Below are 13,710 nucleotides of genomic sequence, written 5' to 3'. Positions count from 1 at the left end.
AAACCACCCGTTAGTATGAAAGCCTATATATTAGAGGCTCATCTCACTCATTGTAATAGAGTGTGTGTGTATTGTGTGAAGTGCTTGGGCACTCTCCAGGTATCTCACCTAGAGAGCCATTTAATGAATAGAACATCAGTTTTTATCAGAAATCGTGTATAATGGGATACTTGCAGGAGCACATGGTAGAGGCAAAATTCCCTGATACTATGTAAGCCATGTTTCGTCATATGCGAAAGAAGTAGCTATTGATGATGGTGGTGGTGGTGAACCTTGTTGATGGCTTCGAAAACTACCTATGTGTTATTCTTGTTGTTGAGCCAACACATGAGCTCTTCAACATTGATGCGAGGTGATGGTAAATTCCTCATCTCCTTTTGTAGGTTGGACATTCGGAAGGCAGTTCAAAAAGTATTTTTGGAAAACAGATATGAGTTCGTAGAGCTTGTAAGCAAACATGGGGAAAATTGTCACAACCTACAATTGCAACATGTGGTAATAGGTGATGCTCATGGAAAATTCATTATGATTGCATCTAGCAATGTATATCAGCAAGCGAATTTGGTCTTAGATTCCATTACCTGAATGGAAAATCATTTATGTTGACTATTTTAAGCTTCTATGTGACCAAACTTCTATGCAACAAAACGATCGTGCGGAACATGGTAGTGTCCAACGATGTAACATTTATTACGAGTAGATATAGAAATTTGGTTGTTTGTACATGAAATTTTCTATGATGAAAAGTAGTTTGTAATTAAGATTATCGTACATATTGAGATTAGCCACCTCAATATGAAGTTATTTTGTTAGAATTTTGGCTACTCTAACAAATGATAGTGAAGTATGGAAATTTAAGATTAAAATCAATAATGAGGAGATGAGATTCATGATACAGTGAAGAGGTTTTTGGAATTTTATTTAAGGATGGCAACTAATAAAGGTTGCAGCAGAGATAAGGTTTTTGGAAGCATTATGTAAGTAAAGTTTATTGGGGGAGATGTTGAATAAGGATAAACAACAAAACTAAAATTGTGCGTAGAATAATAATCGACTGATTAACATATTATTATGTGAGTCACACTTATTGTACCAAGTCTATGTGTTATGTGTTAAATTGATCTATTGATCTTAGATAGTGTGTCTTATATCTAGGTCACTTGTGAGCCTAATGAGGCACACACCCCATATAGTTTGTGGCTATCTTAAAATCACTTTGTAGTGTAGGTTTGTTGTAAGCTAGAAACCACTTGTGAGAGTGAAGTGGATAGGGATTCATGTAGCATGGTTGTGTTGGGTTGTGTTATATTCTTTCCACGACTAGTCCATATAGTTACTCGGGGGGTTAGCGACGATTGTGTAGCGTGTGGGGGGATCACAGGGGGTTTGAGGCATACTCGTAACCCCACTTTATGGGGTTCGGGGCAGCGCCCCAGAAAATTTTGGTTTTGGACCTTATGTTAGGTTGGGCGGACCCACTTATGGTTTTGTGCATGATTTTCATACATGTTTTGGTTTTCGGTCCACGGTATTGGATGCTTCGACACGTACAAATATGTATTATAACATTGAAAGGAGCAAAATTAAAAAATCAAGCTGGTAGTTTCGGTTTTGGGATCCAGGGGAAAATCTCTATGTATATGTGTTTTATGTGTTATGCTCTCGCATTTTTTATTTTATGTGTTTTAGAATTCGTATGCAGGTAATTTCTGTATGGGCTTAAAACCTACATTTGGTATCAGAGCTGTTTTGGCTTCAAGGGGACACCTTTGTTGCTGAGGGGTTTCGCTCGGGCCTGTAGTAGACCCTGTTTAGTGGGAGATCTGCGAGATTGATTTTGGTGGTGAAAGAAGATGGTGAGCAGTGGAAAGATAGAGATCGAGAAATTTAATGGTCAAAGTTTTGAGTTGTGGAAACTCAAGATGGAGGATCTTGTTAGGATATTTCGACACATAGGAAATAGTTAAGTTCAACTTGGTCTAGTATAGAGTTAGGTATAGAGTTAGGTAAAGTGTGTTTCTTTACCGTTGTACATTTTGTAACTTACAATCCGACGGTTCATTCTCTCCTCGGTATTACCGACACTTGATCCGTGGCTTGACACCCGATTGGTCCATGAGTTCTATTTAAAGCGCATGGAGGGTCATTGTTCGGGTAATCCGTGCATGAGAGAAGCTTATGTAAATTTTCATTCTTTGATTAATAAATTGCCTGTAGTACCCACGTTGGGACAGGCCGTGGACTGTTTCCCTCTTTGAGGGTTTTAACCACGTCAAAAATACTGGTGTATTGATCTGTGATCTGGTTGTGAGCGGTGTCCTTTTGGTATTCTTTCTGAGGAACTTACCCTGTAAATTCCTACATGGTATCAGAGCTATTTGAGGGCCGCGTCCGTTGGTGATCCAAATCTGAAGCCGGTAGAACTGCATGCGGTTGTCGTTTCCTAGATCTGCTGTTTCTGACTGCTTTCGGGCCGAGAGGACTGCTCTGTTGCGTTCGGAGCATCTGTTCCAGTGAGGAACCCCTTTCGTTTCACGCGAAAAGGTTTCCGGTAGCCCTAGCTGCGTCATTTTTCAGATCGGGAGGTATACAGTGTTTTTTGCAGTTTACTGTTATTTTCTCTCTGCTTATTTCGGTTTCGGTTTATTTAGCCTTTTTTTTTTCCGGATCTATACCTTTCATTTCTGCGTATGCTCTTTGCCCTGCGACTCTGTGCGATCTGGGCAAATCAGAAACAGAAAGGAAGGATTTTTCTCATGCGTATGCTCTTTTCCCTGCACCTTAGTGTGATCTCGGAAAATCAGAAACATTGAGAAAAATATTTAGTTTTTCGGCTAAAGCTAACTTTGAGATTTTTTTTTTTTAAATTTCTAGTTTTTTGGCTAAAGCTAACTTCGAGCCGCAAGGTTCGTTTTTCTTTGCATATTCGTGTTGGGTTTTGTGTTTTGTGTTTTGTAGGGAAAAAGAGCTTTCTCAAGGCAAGCACGCAAACCAAGGCCCCCCCCCCCCCTCTCTCTCTCTCTCTCAAATTTTTTGTATAGATCAATTGGTTCAAAGCTATTTTAAGAGAGTAGAGGTCTTGGGTTCAAGTCTCCATTTTGTGGGGGCGGATTTTTTCATTCCCGCACATTCGCGCACTTTGCCGGCAACGTCAACAATTTTTTTTAAAAAGCCATAACTTCTTCATCCGGAAGCCTTTTTCAGAGCCGTTTTTTTTTAAACCGCCTATTTTTTCGAGATCTATCCATTGGAACACTTACTTTCAGCATCTTCAGCTTCAGTTTTTAAAAAAATGGAAAGTCCATGCCAAGTCATTCTTGACAGCACTAACTACTTCCAATGGGTAGCCTACATGGAAGATTTACTTAGAAGTAAAGGTCTCTTCAGAATAGCCACAGACCAAGAGAAGAAACCAAAAGATGAAGACAAGGCTGCAAAATGGGAAAATAGACAAGATCAAGCACGTGGTTTGATAGGGATGTCTATTTCTCCTGATCTTAGATTCCACATTGCAGAACTTGAGACTCCTCATGAAGCATTAGAAAAACTCGCTAAAGTTTTTGGGATTAAAAATGAAATTAGAGCCCATCAACTTGAAAATGAGTTGCTTACTTTGGATCCTAATAATTTTTCTTGCATTGAAGATTTCTTGTCCAAATTCAAGACCCTTAGATATCTCTTGGAAGGTGTTAAAGTTAAGAAAGAAGATGGTAACCTTATTTATTCCATCCTTACTAAGTTGGGACCAGCCTACTCTGTATTTGTTTCCACTTTCCATTCTACAAGGGAAGCTTTCATTTGTCAAGGAAAAGACTACAAGGCCCCTTCCTTTGACTCCTTTTGTGATTCCTTAATAAGAGAACAAGAAAAACTCTTACACCTTGGTCTTCTTAATCTTGGAAACTCTTCCACGAAAGCGTTAGCCGCCCAGCAGCAACCAAATTCAAAGAATCCTAAGAAGTCATATCCTCAAAAGAATGGTCCTAAACCAACTCAGCCTCAAAATGAAAGATCATTTCAGCAAAATGATAAGACCAATAAAAACAAATGGAAGAAGACTGATAGACATTGTAACTTTTGTAATCGAGATGGCCACTTAGAATCTAAATGCTTTAAGAAGATGGAAGCCTTGGAAGCCGCAATGAAGAAACATAACATCCATGTGGAGCCTACTTCAACTTCAACTTCCGGAATGGCACTTTCTGCATGTCGTTGTCAATCATCTCAGTCTGGTTATGCATTAAATGTATCTTCTTCTTCTTCTCATTCTCATGAGTGGCTCATTGATTCTGGAGCCTCTTATCACATGGCCAAAAACCAAGCCATGTTTTCTTCTTTAAATGATTGTAACACCAAAAATATATATGTTGGTGATGATAGATCTCTTAATGTTGTAGGGACTGGAACTGTTCATCTAGACAATGGTCAGTTTAATGATGTATTATGTGTTCCAACCTTATCCTGCAACCTTCTATCTGTCTATCAGATAACTCATTCAGGTGAAGGTAAAATTGTTGAATTTTCACCTCATGATGTTGTAATCAAGGATCTAAAAGATCCTAAACAGATTCTAGCTACTGGTCTTGCTGATGATTCCACAAGGTTGTATAAGTTTCACAACTTTGGGTCATCAAATCTTCCCTCAGTATTTGTTGCTCATAATGATGAAGTGAGCAAACTTTGGCATGAGCGATTTGGTCACTTAAACTATCGCTCCCTTCAGCATCTATGTAAAGAAAATATGGTGACAGGTCTTCCTATGGTATCTTGCAGAGATGGTGTTTGTTCCGGATGTGTACTCGGAAAACATCATCGGGACAGTTTTGACAAACGTGCCTCTTGGCACGCCTCAGCCCCTTTACAGCTTGTGCACAGTGATTTATGTGGTCCTCTTCCTGTTGCTTCATTCTCTGGCTGCAAGTACTTCTTAACTTTCATTGATGATTTCTCCAGACGCACTTGGGTATACTTCTTAAAACTCAAGAGCGAAGTATTTAACACATTTTTGGCCTTCAAAGCCTTTGTTGAAAAACAATCTGGACATCAAATTCTTAAGCTAAGAACTGATAATGGTGGAGAATATGTTAAAAACACATTCATCAACTTTTGCACCGAAAATGGAATTCAAATGCAACATACTGTTCCATACACTCCACAACAAAATGGTGTAGCTGAAAGGAAAAATCGCACCTTAAAGGAAATGGCTAATTGTATGCTGCAATCTAAAGGACTCAGTCTTAGTTTTTGGGCCGAAGCAATTAATTGTGCAAATTATATAATCAATCGCACTCCTACTAAGGTTCTAGAGAATATCACTCCAGAAGAAGCTTGGAGTTCCATTAAACCAGATGTAAGTCACTTTCGTGTGTTTGGAAGTGAAGCATGGGCCCATATTCCAGATGAAAAGCATAAAGCTTTAGAACCTAAGAGTGAGAAATGTACTTTTGTTGGATATTCTGAAGATGTAAAAGGTTATAGACTTATTCCATTTAAGTCCAAAAATGTTATCATTAGAAGAGATGTAAAATTTGATGAAAATAAATCGGCCTGCGAGCCTAGTCCGGCGGATGTGCCACCTCTTCCTATCTCTTCTACTTTTGAAAACATTTCTTCTTCAGATGATGAAAGCGAGGATGATAATCCTCCCCCACCTTCTCAGGATCCTCAACTTCCAAGATGGGTCCGTGCTACTCGGGATGCAGCAGGTGATCTTGCCGGTGATCCTACAGATCAGCGACGTACACGTTCTCAGTTTGAAAGAGCCTCTTCTTTACTGGCTCAAGCTCCAGTAAATCATGATCCTGACACTTTTGCAGAAGCTTCAGGCCATCCACATTGGGAAGCAGCTATGAATGAAGAATATCATTCATTGATGACAAATGATACATGGGATCTTGTTCCTCTACCAAAGGGACGCAAACTTGTTAGATGTAAATGGGTTTACAGAACCAAGTATGGACCAGATGGGAAAGTTGATAAACATAAAGCTCGTCTTGTTGCTAAGGGCTTTTCACAGGTTGAAGGCATTGACTACACTGAAACCTTCTCCCCTGTTGCCAAAATGAACTCTATCCGCCTTGTTCTTTCCCTTGCTGCCTCTTTAAAATGGGAAGTCCATCAGATGGATGTTAAATCTGCCTTCTTGCATGGGGACTTGCAGGAAGAAATCTATATGGAACAACCCATTGGCTTCATACAAACAGACTCCAGCCTTGTTTGTCGACTTAAGAAATCCCTTTATGGCCTCAAGCAAGCTCCTCGGGCTTGGTATGCCAAAATGGATAGCTTTCTTTTAGAATCTGGCTTTTCTAGGTGTCATTCTGACAATACTGTCTACACCAAGAAAGTGGGCAACTCTCTTATCATCCTTGTTCTTTATGTTGATGATCTTATTCTTACTGGTAGTGATCCCAACCTTATAAACCATGTGAAGTCCAGCCTTAAAAAGAAATTTGAAATGACAGACTTAGGACACTTACACTATTTTCTCGGTCTTCAAGTCTTGCAATCCAAGGAGGGTATTTTCCTTTCCCAGTCCAAGTATGCTTGTGATATTCTTCGTCATTTTCACATGGAAGACTGTAAGCCAGCCCCTTCTCCCTTTCAGTCTGGAGTCAAACTTTCAGTCTCTTGTACTTCTCCTGAAGTTGATGCTACCTTATACCGTCAACTTGTAGGAAAACTCTTGTATTTAACCCATACTCGTCCTGATCTTTCCTTTGCTGTTGGCCTTGTTGCTCGTTTTATGCAAAACCCCCGTGAAAGTCATTGGAAAGCAGCTAAAAGAATACTTCGTTATGTTCGAGGTACAGTACAGTTTGGGATTCATTACAGTGCCAAAGCAGCTCCTCTGTTAGTTGGTTTCACTGATTCTGATTGGGCTGGTGACCCTGATGATCGGAAGTCTACTGCCGGTTATGTCTTCACTCTTGGTTCAGGACCTATTACATGGGCTTGTAAGAAACAGGCTGCCATTTCTCTTTCGTCAGCAGAAGCAGAGTATCGTGGTGCCGTGGAAGCTAGTAAGGAAGCCTTGTGGCTTCGTCAGATCCTATCAGAGTTTGGCTTTGAGCAGCAGCATCCAACCACACTTTGGTGTGATAATCAAAGTGCCATTCAGCTATGCAAAGATCCAGTCCAGCATCAGCGCAGCAAACACATTGAACTACACATGCACTTCATCAGAAAGCTCATTCATGACCATGTTCTTGAAGTGCAATATTGTTCAACAGATGATCAGGTTGCAGACATCTTCACAAAGGCTCTCACAGAGGCGAAGTTCACTAAACTTCGATATATGCTTGGAGTTCAGGAAGTTGTCACTAAGGGGGGATAGGCTCTAGTGCCTCCTTCCTTCTCCTATTGTGTCATATTTGTAAATCCTTCAATCCTATCCCAAGTTGTTCTTAAGGGGGGATGTTAGGATATTCCGACACATAGGAAATAGTTAAGTTCAACTTGGTCTAGTATAGAGTTAGGTAAAGTGTGTTTCTTTACCGTTGTACATTTTGTAACTTACAATCCGACGGTCACGATATGTAGTGATCCGACGGTTCATTCTCTCCTCGGTATTACCGACACTTGATCCGTGGCTTGACACCCGATTGGTCCATGAGTTCTATTTAAAGCGCATGGAGGGTCATTGTTTGGGTAATCCGTGCATGAGAGAAGCTTATGTAAATTTTCATTCTTTGATTAATAAATTGCCTGTAGTACCCACGTTGGGACAGGCCGTGGACTGTTTCCCTCTTTGAGGGTTTTAACCACGTCAAAAATACTGGTGTATTGATCTGTGATCTGGTTGTGAGCGGTGTCCTTTTGGTATTCTTTCTGAGGAACTTACCTTGTAAATTCCTACAGATCTGTTGGTGGATAAAGATCAGTGGATCGCAGTAGATCCAGGTACTAAACCAACTGGAGTGTCCGATGAAGAATGGAAGAAGTTGGATCGGAAGGCAAAGAGCACAATATGATTATGTGTCTCAGATTCATTCTTGCTGAATGTATCAGGGGAAGCTACGACGAAGGCTTTGTGGGACAAGTTAGGGACTTTGTACCAATCTAAGTCTCTAGTGAGTAAACTGTTCCTGCGAAAAAAGCTGTATAACCTGAGGATGAAAGATGGAGACTCGGTGACAGAGCATCTGAACGCATTTAATACTGTGGTAAGTCAGTTAACATCTCATGATATTAAAATTTCAGATGAAGATAAGTGCATTAGTTTGTTGTGTTCTCTACCAGATTCATGGGATAGTCTGGTTATTGCAATAGGTAGCAATGCAACTGCCTTGCAGTTTGATGAAATAGTCTCATCCTTGCTGACGGAGGAGATGAGACGAAGACATATGGAGAGTCAGGATGGTGATGCCTTATCTGTACGAGAACGGTCCCAGAACAGAAACAAAAATAAGTCATCGAGTGGGAGATCTAAATCTAGAGGGAGATCTAAATCTCCAGGAAAACCTGTAAAAAAGGTGTTGCTGGTAAAGGTGGAAACTTTGAAGAATACTGTAGATGCATTGACAAAATATGTGAGCTCTGAGAAGTTCTCTTAGTGTAGAGAGACAATGGGTGTTTTAGGGCTGGAAAAATGACTAAGCTCTCTTGTGGCCTGTTGTGGAAAGAAAACAATAAGTGGGAGAATGTTGGGTTGTGTTATATTCTTTCCACGACTAACCCATGTAGTTAACCGGGGATTAAAGGTGGGGTGGAGCCCCCCCTTCGTTGCGCCAATTGTGTAGCGGGGGGGGTGGGTCACAGGGGGTTTGAGGCATACCCGTAGCCCCCCTTTATGGGGTCTGGGGCAGCGCCCCAAATTTTTTTGGTTTTGGACCCTATGTTAGGTTGGGCGGACCCACCTATGGTTTTGTGCATGATTTTCGCACGTGTTTTGGTTTTTGGTCCATGATATTGGACACGATGGTTTTCGGTCCATGGTATTGGATGCTTCGGCATGTATAAATATGTATTATAACATTGAAAGGAACATAATGAAAGATCAAGCTGGTAATTGCAGTTTTGGGATCCAAGGGAAAATCTATGTGTATATGTGTTATGCTCTCGCATTTTTTATTTTATCTGTTTTAGAATTCGTATGCAGGTAATTTCTGTACAGGGTTAAAAGCTACAGGTTGAGGGTCAGGTGACAAAACCCTAAGCATGGTTTAGGGTAAGCCTATAAAACCTAGAGCATGGTTATAGGTAATTCGAGAATACTCAGGTTGATGATGATGGTGGGGGGCTTGCAGGTATAGGTACATGTATGAAAATATAATGGATGATTAAACCATGTACACAAAGGCCATCCTTGTAGAATGGAAGTTGCATTGATTGGGTACCCATGCACTCTGGTGGATGGTTGTTCCTTTATATGGACGTCGACATATTTTTTCATCATGCTTGTAAACACTTGGTTGGACCACTGTTAAACTTTGTTGATTGAGATGGAGACAAGTATTCATTAAGGGGGAGACTTAGAAAATAAAATTCCTACTTAGCTTAGTGTGATGCTTTTTAAGTAAAGGAGTTTGTTCATCTTCTTTAGGAGTTGTTTAGATCTAGATGCTTCTTAGATTGGTGTGTGATTGGTATATTCTCTCAACCAAGTGATTGTGTGTCCAAGATAACCTATTTATCTTGAAGCAACACTTCATGTATATATGTAACATTATTTGATCAATGAAAGTGTGTGCTCATGTAATTTTCTTTGTTTGACTATCTACATCATCTCACAATAGCTTAACTTTTTTTCCTTTTCAAAGTTTCTCTTTTAAAAATGTCAAACATGTAAAAGCATAACATCATTGTGCACAATAGTTGGATCGTAAAAAAAACTATACTAAAGTTATTTTTTGTTAGAACTGAGTGAAATTTGAGTGTCATTTTTCTATATAATAAGTTTACCCTCCATTTTGATTGCTTTGTTTTAATTTTAGTCTCTTTTAATTATTATTTTTGTTATAAGATCTTGACTTTGAGTGTCATTTTTCTATATAATAAGTTTAATCTTAATAATTATAGTATTCTTAAACTAATTGTTATAAAAATATTATTTGATTTTAATAATCATTATTAAAATATTAGTTTTCATAAACTAATCATTGTATGATCTTTTGGTCTCTACATCGTCCTCTATTTAAGCTTGTGCCATGATCTGCATCTTCACCACACTAACTGCTTCGAAACACATCAACAAATTTTATTATTTTTCGAAATTAAATTTAACCGACCACTAATAAACTCAATCACTAACTAAAACTAAAAATAACTATTTTCTAATAAAAAAAATTCTATCTTAATAAATTATTAAGTTATTTTAATTCCAATAATTTTGGATCATAATCCATTAAAAAAATTAAATAATTAAAGTGCGCATAATCCAACTTTAAAGAAATCGTAAGAATGCAAAACACAAACAATCCAACTTCAAAGAAATCCTATAAATATTTTTGGAGAAATTCCAACCGAAAAAAAGTTTATCACTTTATTACCAACTCCCTCACCGACATAAATTTCAACATTAAGTCACCTCAAAAAAAAAAAACAAAGTTTATCACTTTATTAGCCACTCCCAGAAGGACATTTCAACATCAAGTCACCTCGGTGTGGAGATATCGAAGATACTAATTTTACACCATGCAAACATTAAATTCCATGCATATCACCTTATTCACACAGGTGTTGGCAGGATTTCTTTCCACGTAGCGCATTTGGATTACGCTTAGACATATGGCCGGATTCTATCTCCAGGGTAAGAAAGGGTGACTGCTATTTAAGAACTGGATTTGGATGTGGGATATTCTATTTTGTTGGCTTCACCCTTGTGGGAGGGTTTCACAGTTACGCTGTTGCCGCTAGTCATTTTTCTCTGGTTTCATTTTTTTCTCTGGTTATGGCTATGACTGGACGTGGTAATAGCGGGCAAAGCTATCATGGGATGTGTCGCCTAAGTGAGTATAATGTCTTTTCATGTAATGGAGTCTCGGGCTCTCAAACCCACCAGGCCGTGTACTCACTCTCTGTGTTTTCCGGGCGATTATGAGAGAATTTCAGGAGGCGTGATCAAGGACGTTCCCGATGACGTTGGCCGGGTTCGAATTGCGACTACATTCCATGTTTTGAGAATGCCAAATCCCAAGACAATTTGCTTCTTGGCATTTCATAGCTGGAAGCAGTGAAAGGCATCATAAAATTTGATCAGGATGGGAGGCTTGTCGTGAATATATGTTACCAACTCTTTAAATGACATTACTACAATAACTTGTATAATCATTTTCATTTCTTTTGCTTCATTTTAAATCTCCTTTGTTCCTTTACTGGAGTTTAAACTTTAATGTTTCTAACACTTTGAATGACATTACGACAATAATGTTGCTCCTCTATCATTTTCTTTTGGATTCACTTTTAAATTTTATGGACATTTTTTAAAAATCCACTTAGACTTCTCCCGTTTTGTAACCCTTCCGTCGATTGCAGACCCGGTTACGCCAACCCTTCTCTCCATTTCAGACATCCGCTCAGTACCATCTCTCGGTCTCCGGACATATATCGGTTGCAGATTCTCTGGTGGGTCGGGGCCCACCTGTCCATCTCTGTTAGCATCCTCTCCATCTCTGTTAGCGTACCTCCCTGGGTCCGCTTCTCCCTCCGCTTGGGCCCAGCTCTCCATCTCTGTTAACATACCTCCCTTCACATACTTCCCTGGGTCCACTTCTCCCTCCGCTCGGGCCCATCTCTCCGTCTCCGCACAGATCATTGCAGATTCTCGGGTGTGCCCACCTCTCCATCTCTGTTAGATATCTCCCTGGGTCCACTTCTCCTTCCGCCCGGACCCATCTCTCGGTCTCCGTACATATCTCGATTGCAGATTCTAGGGCGGGCCCACCTCTCCATCTCCGTTGCCTCACATCTCTCTGGCTCCACTTTTCCTTATCTGTTTACATTGACGGACGTTCTCTCCGTCTCAGTAAACCGTCCGACGATTGAAGATTTGAAGATTTTTCTGTTTCCGTTTTACATAATCGATTCCCCGAACCCGATTATGTGGACTCACCTCTCCATATCCGTTTACATAGATGGACGTTCTCTCCCGATTACGTGGACCCACCTCTCCGTATCCATTTACATATACGGACGTTCTCTTCGCCTCCTTTCACATAGACGGACGATCGCAGATTTTCGGAACCCACTCTGCGTGGTCCGCTCCGGCCTAACTCTCCGTCTCCGTTTGTGGAAATTGTCTCCATTTATGAACGTTTTCTCCGTTTCCGTTTACATAGATGGATGTTGGCAGCGTTCAAAATTGAACACGTCATTTTGAACACGTCAGAGCCCTTCAAAGGGCCTCTGGCACGTCACAAAAGTAAGGAGAATTTTTTACATGTCAAAAGAAATTTAAAATATGATTTTTGTCATTTAAAAAAAAATTTGGAATAATATCTTAAAATTTTGTAAAAAAGGCTGTTAAATTTTCAACATTTTTTTAAATTTCATTTTTTTTGAAATTAAAATTTTAAAAATGTTGAATTTGTGAATTTCCTTTATTGTTAAAACTTAAATTCCATTTGAGAAACTCCCATTTCAAAAACAACAATTTCTTTTTGGGTTGTTTTTTCTATTTGTGCATATGATGCAAGTTCTTATTACTTATTATGTCAAAATTACCTTTTTATACCATTACATTTGGCAGTTTTTAAGTTGCTCTCATTTAAAAAACAACATTTTCTTTTTGAGTTGTTTTTTCTAATTGTGCATATGATCCAAGTTTCTATTAATTATTATTTCACAATTACCCTTTGATACCATTTCATTTGGTAGTTTCAATTGAGAGCCACTAGATGTCAATATGGGTCATTTATTGGGTCTGTAATTTTATTGGGTTGTGCCTGAAGGCTGCCCAAAGCGCGTTTTGACAACGATTTAAGCTTGAGAGAAGCATAGATTCATGATTCAGCAAACACCTATCAAGCAAGGTTTAAGCACAATTTATGCTTGGAGAGGAGCGCATTCCACAGGCTTCCTAACGTACTGGATTTTATTTGTTTGCGGATTCCCAATTCCTGGTATGTTTTCATATTCCCAATTTCTGAATGAGTTACTTGTATCAGTGTTAATAAATGTGCTAGTGACTTGGAGGCAAGATACTAGTAATCAGAGAACAAATTTATCTTTGTTCATAATAATTCTAGATGCCACCCCAAATCTGGAAAGTATGTTACAGAATGCTTGTAGTTTGCTTAACTTATTTTTCTAGAAAACAACAAGTCATCCACAAACATGAGATGTGAAATACCAGTGGTTTTTATTACCCCGCATCTAGCAATTAGTCCATTTTCTCTAGGCAACATCATATAGTCATCAAAATTAGCCTTAGATCTCAACAACATTATACACAACACCTTGTTAGATTAAGCTAATGATCTGAACCCTCAAATACCCATAAGAAATATTTGAGTGTGGTGTTATGGCCTATAGCCTAACACATAGTTTTCCTATAGCAGCATAAACATTACTCTTGATCTTCCAATGATATCCCAACAGGTTGATCCACTGCTTCTTTTAACTCGGCATCCTTACAAGAAGGAACCATCCTCACACAGTTGCAAGAGGGAGGCTCAAACTGTCCCTTAACTTATTCCAGTTTCATTCTGTATGATGGCTACTTTGCTGCGGCTAGATGACAACAAATAGAAGCCCTTCTAAACTGCATAT

This window comes from Pinus tabuliformis, chromosome 1_2, assembly GCF_031772625.1.
Source record: "Pinus tabuliformis cultivar Carrire ecotype Pingquan chromosome 1_2, CPIR1, whole genome shotgun sequence".
Lineage (NCBI taxonomy): Eukaryota > Viridiplantae > Streptophyta > Pinopsida > Pinales > Pinaceae > Pinus > Pinus tabuliformis.
The sequence above is the reverse complement of the archived record's forward strand: the minus strand, read 5'-3'. Positions refer to the sequence as shown.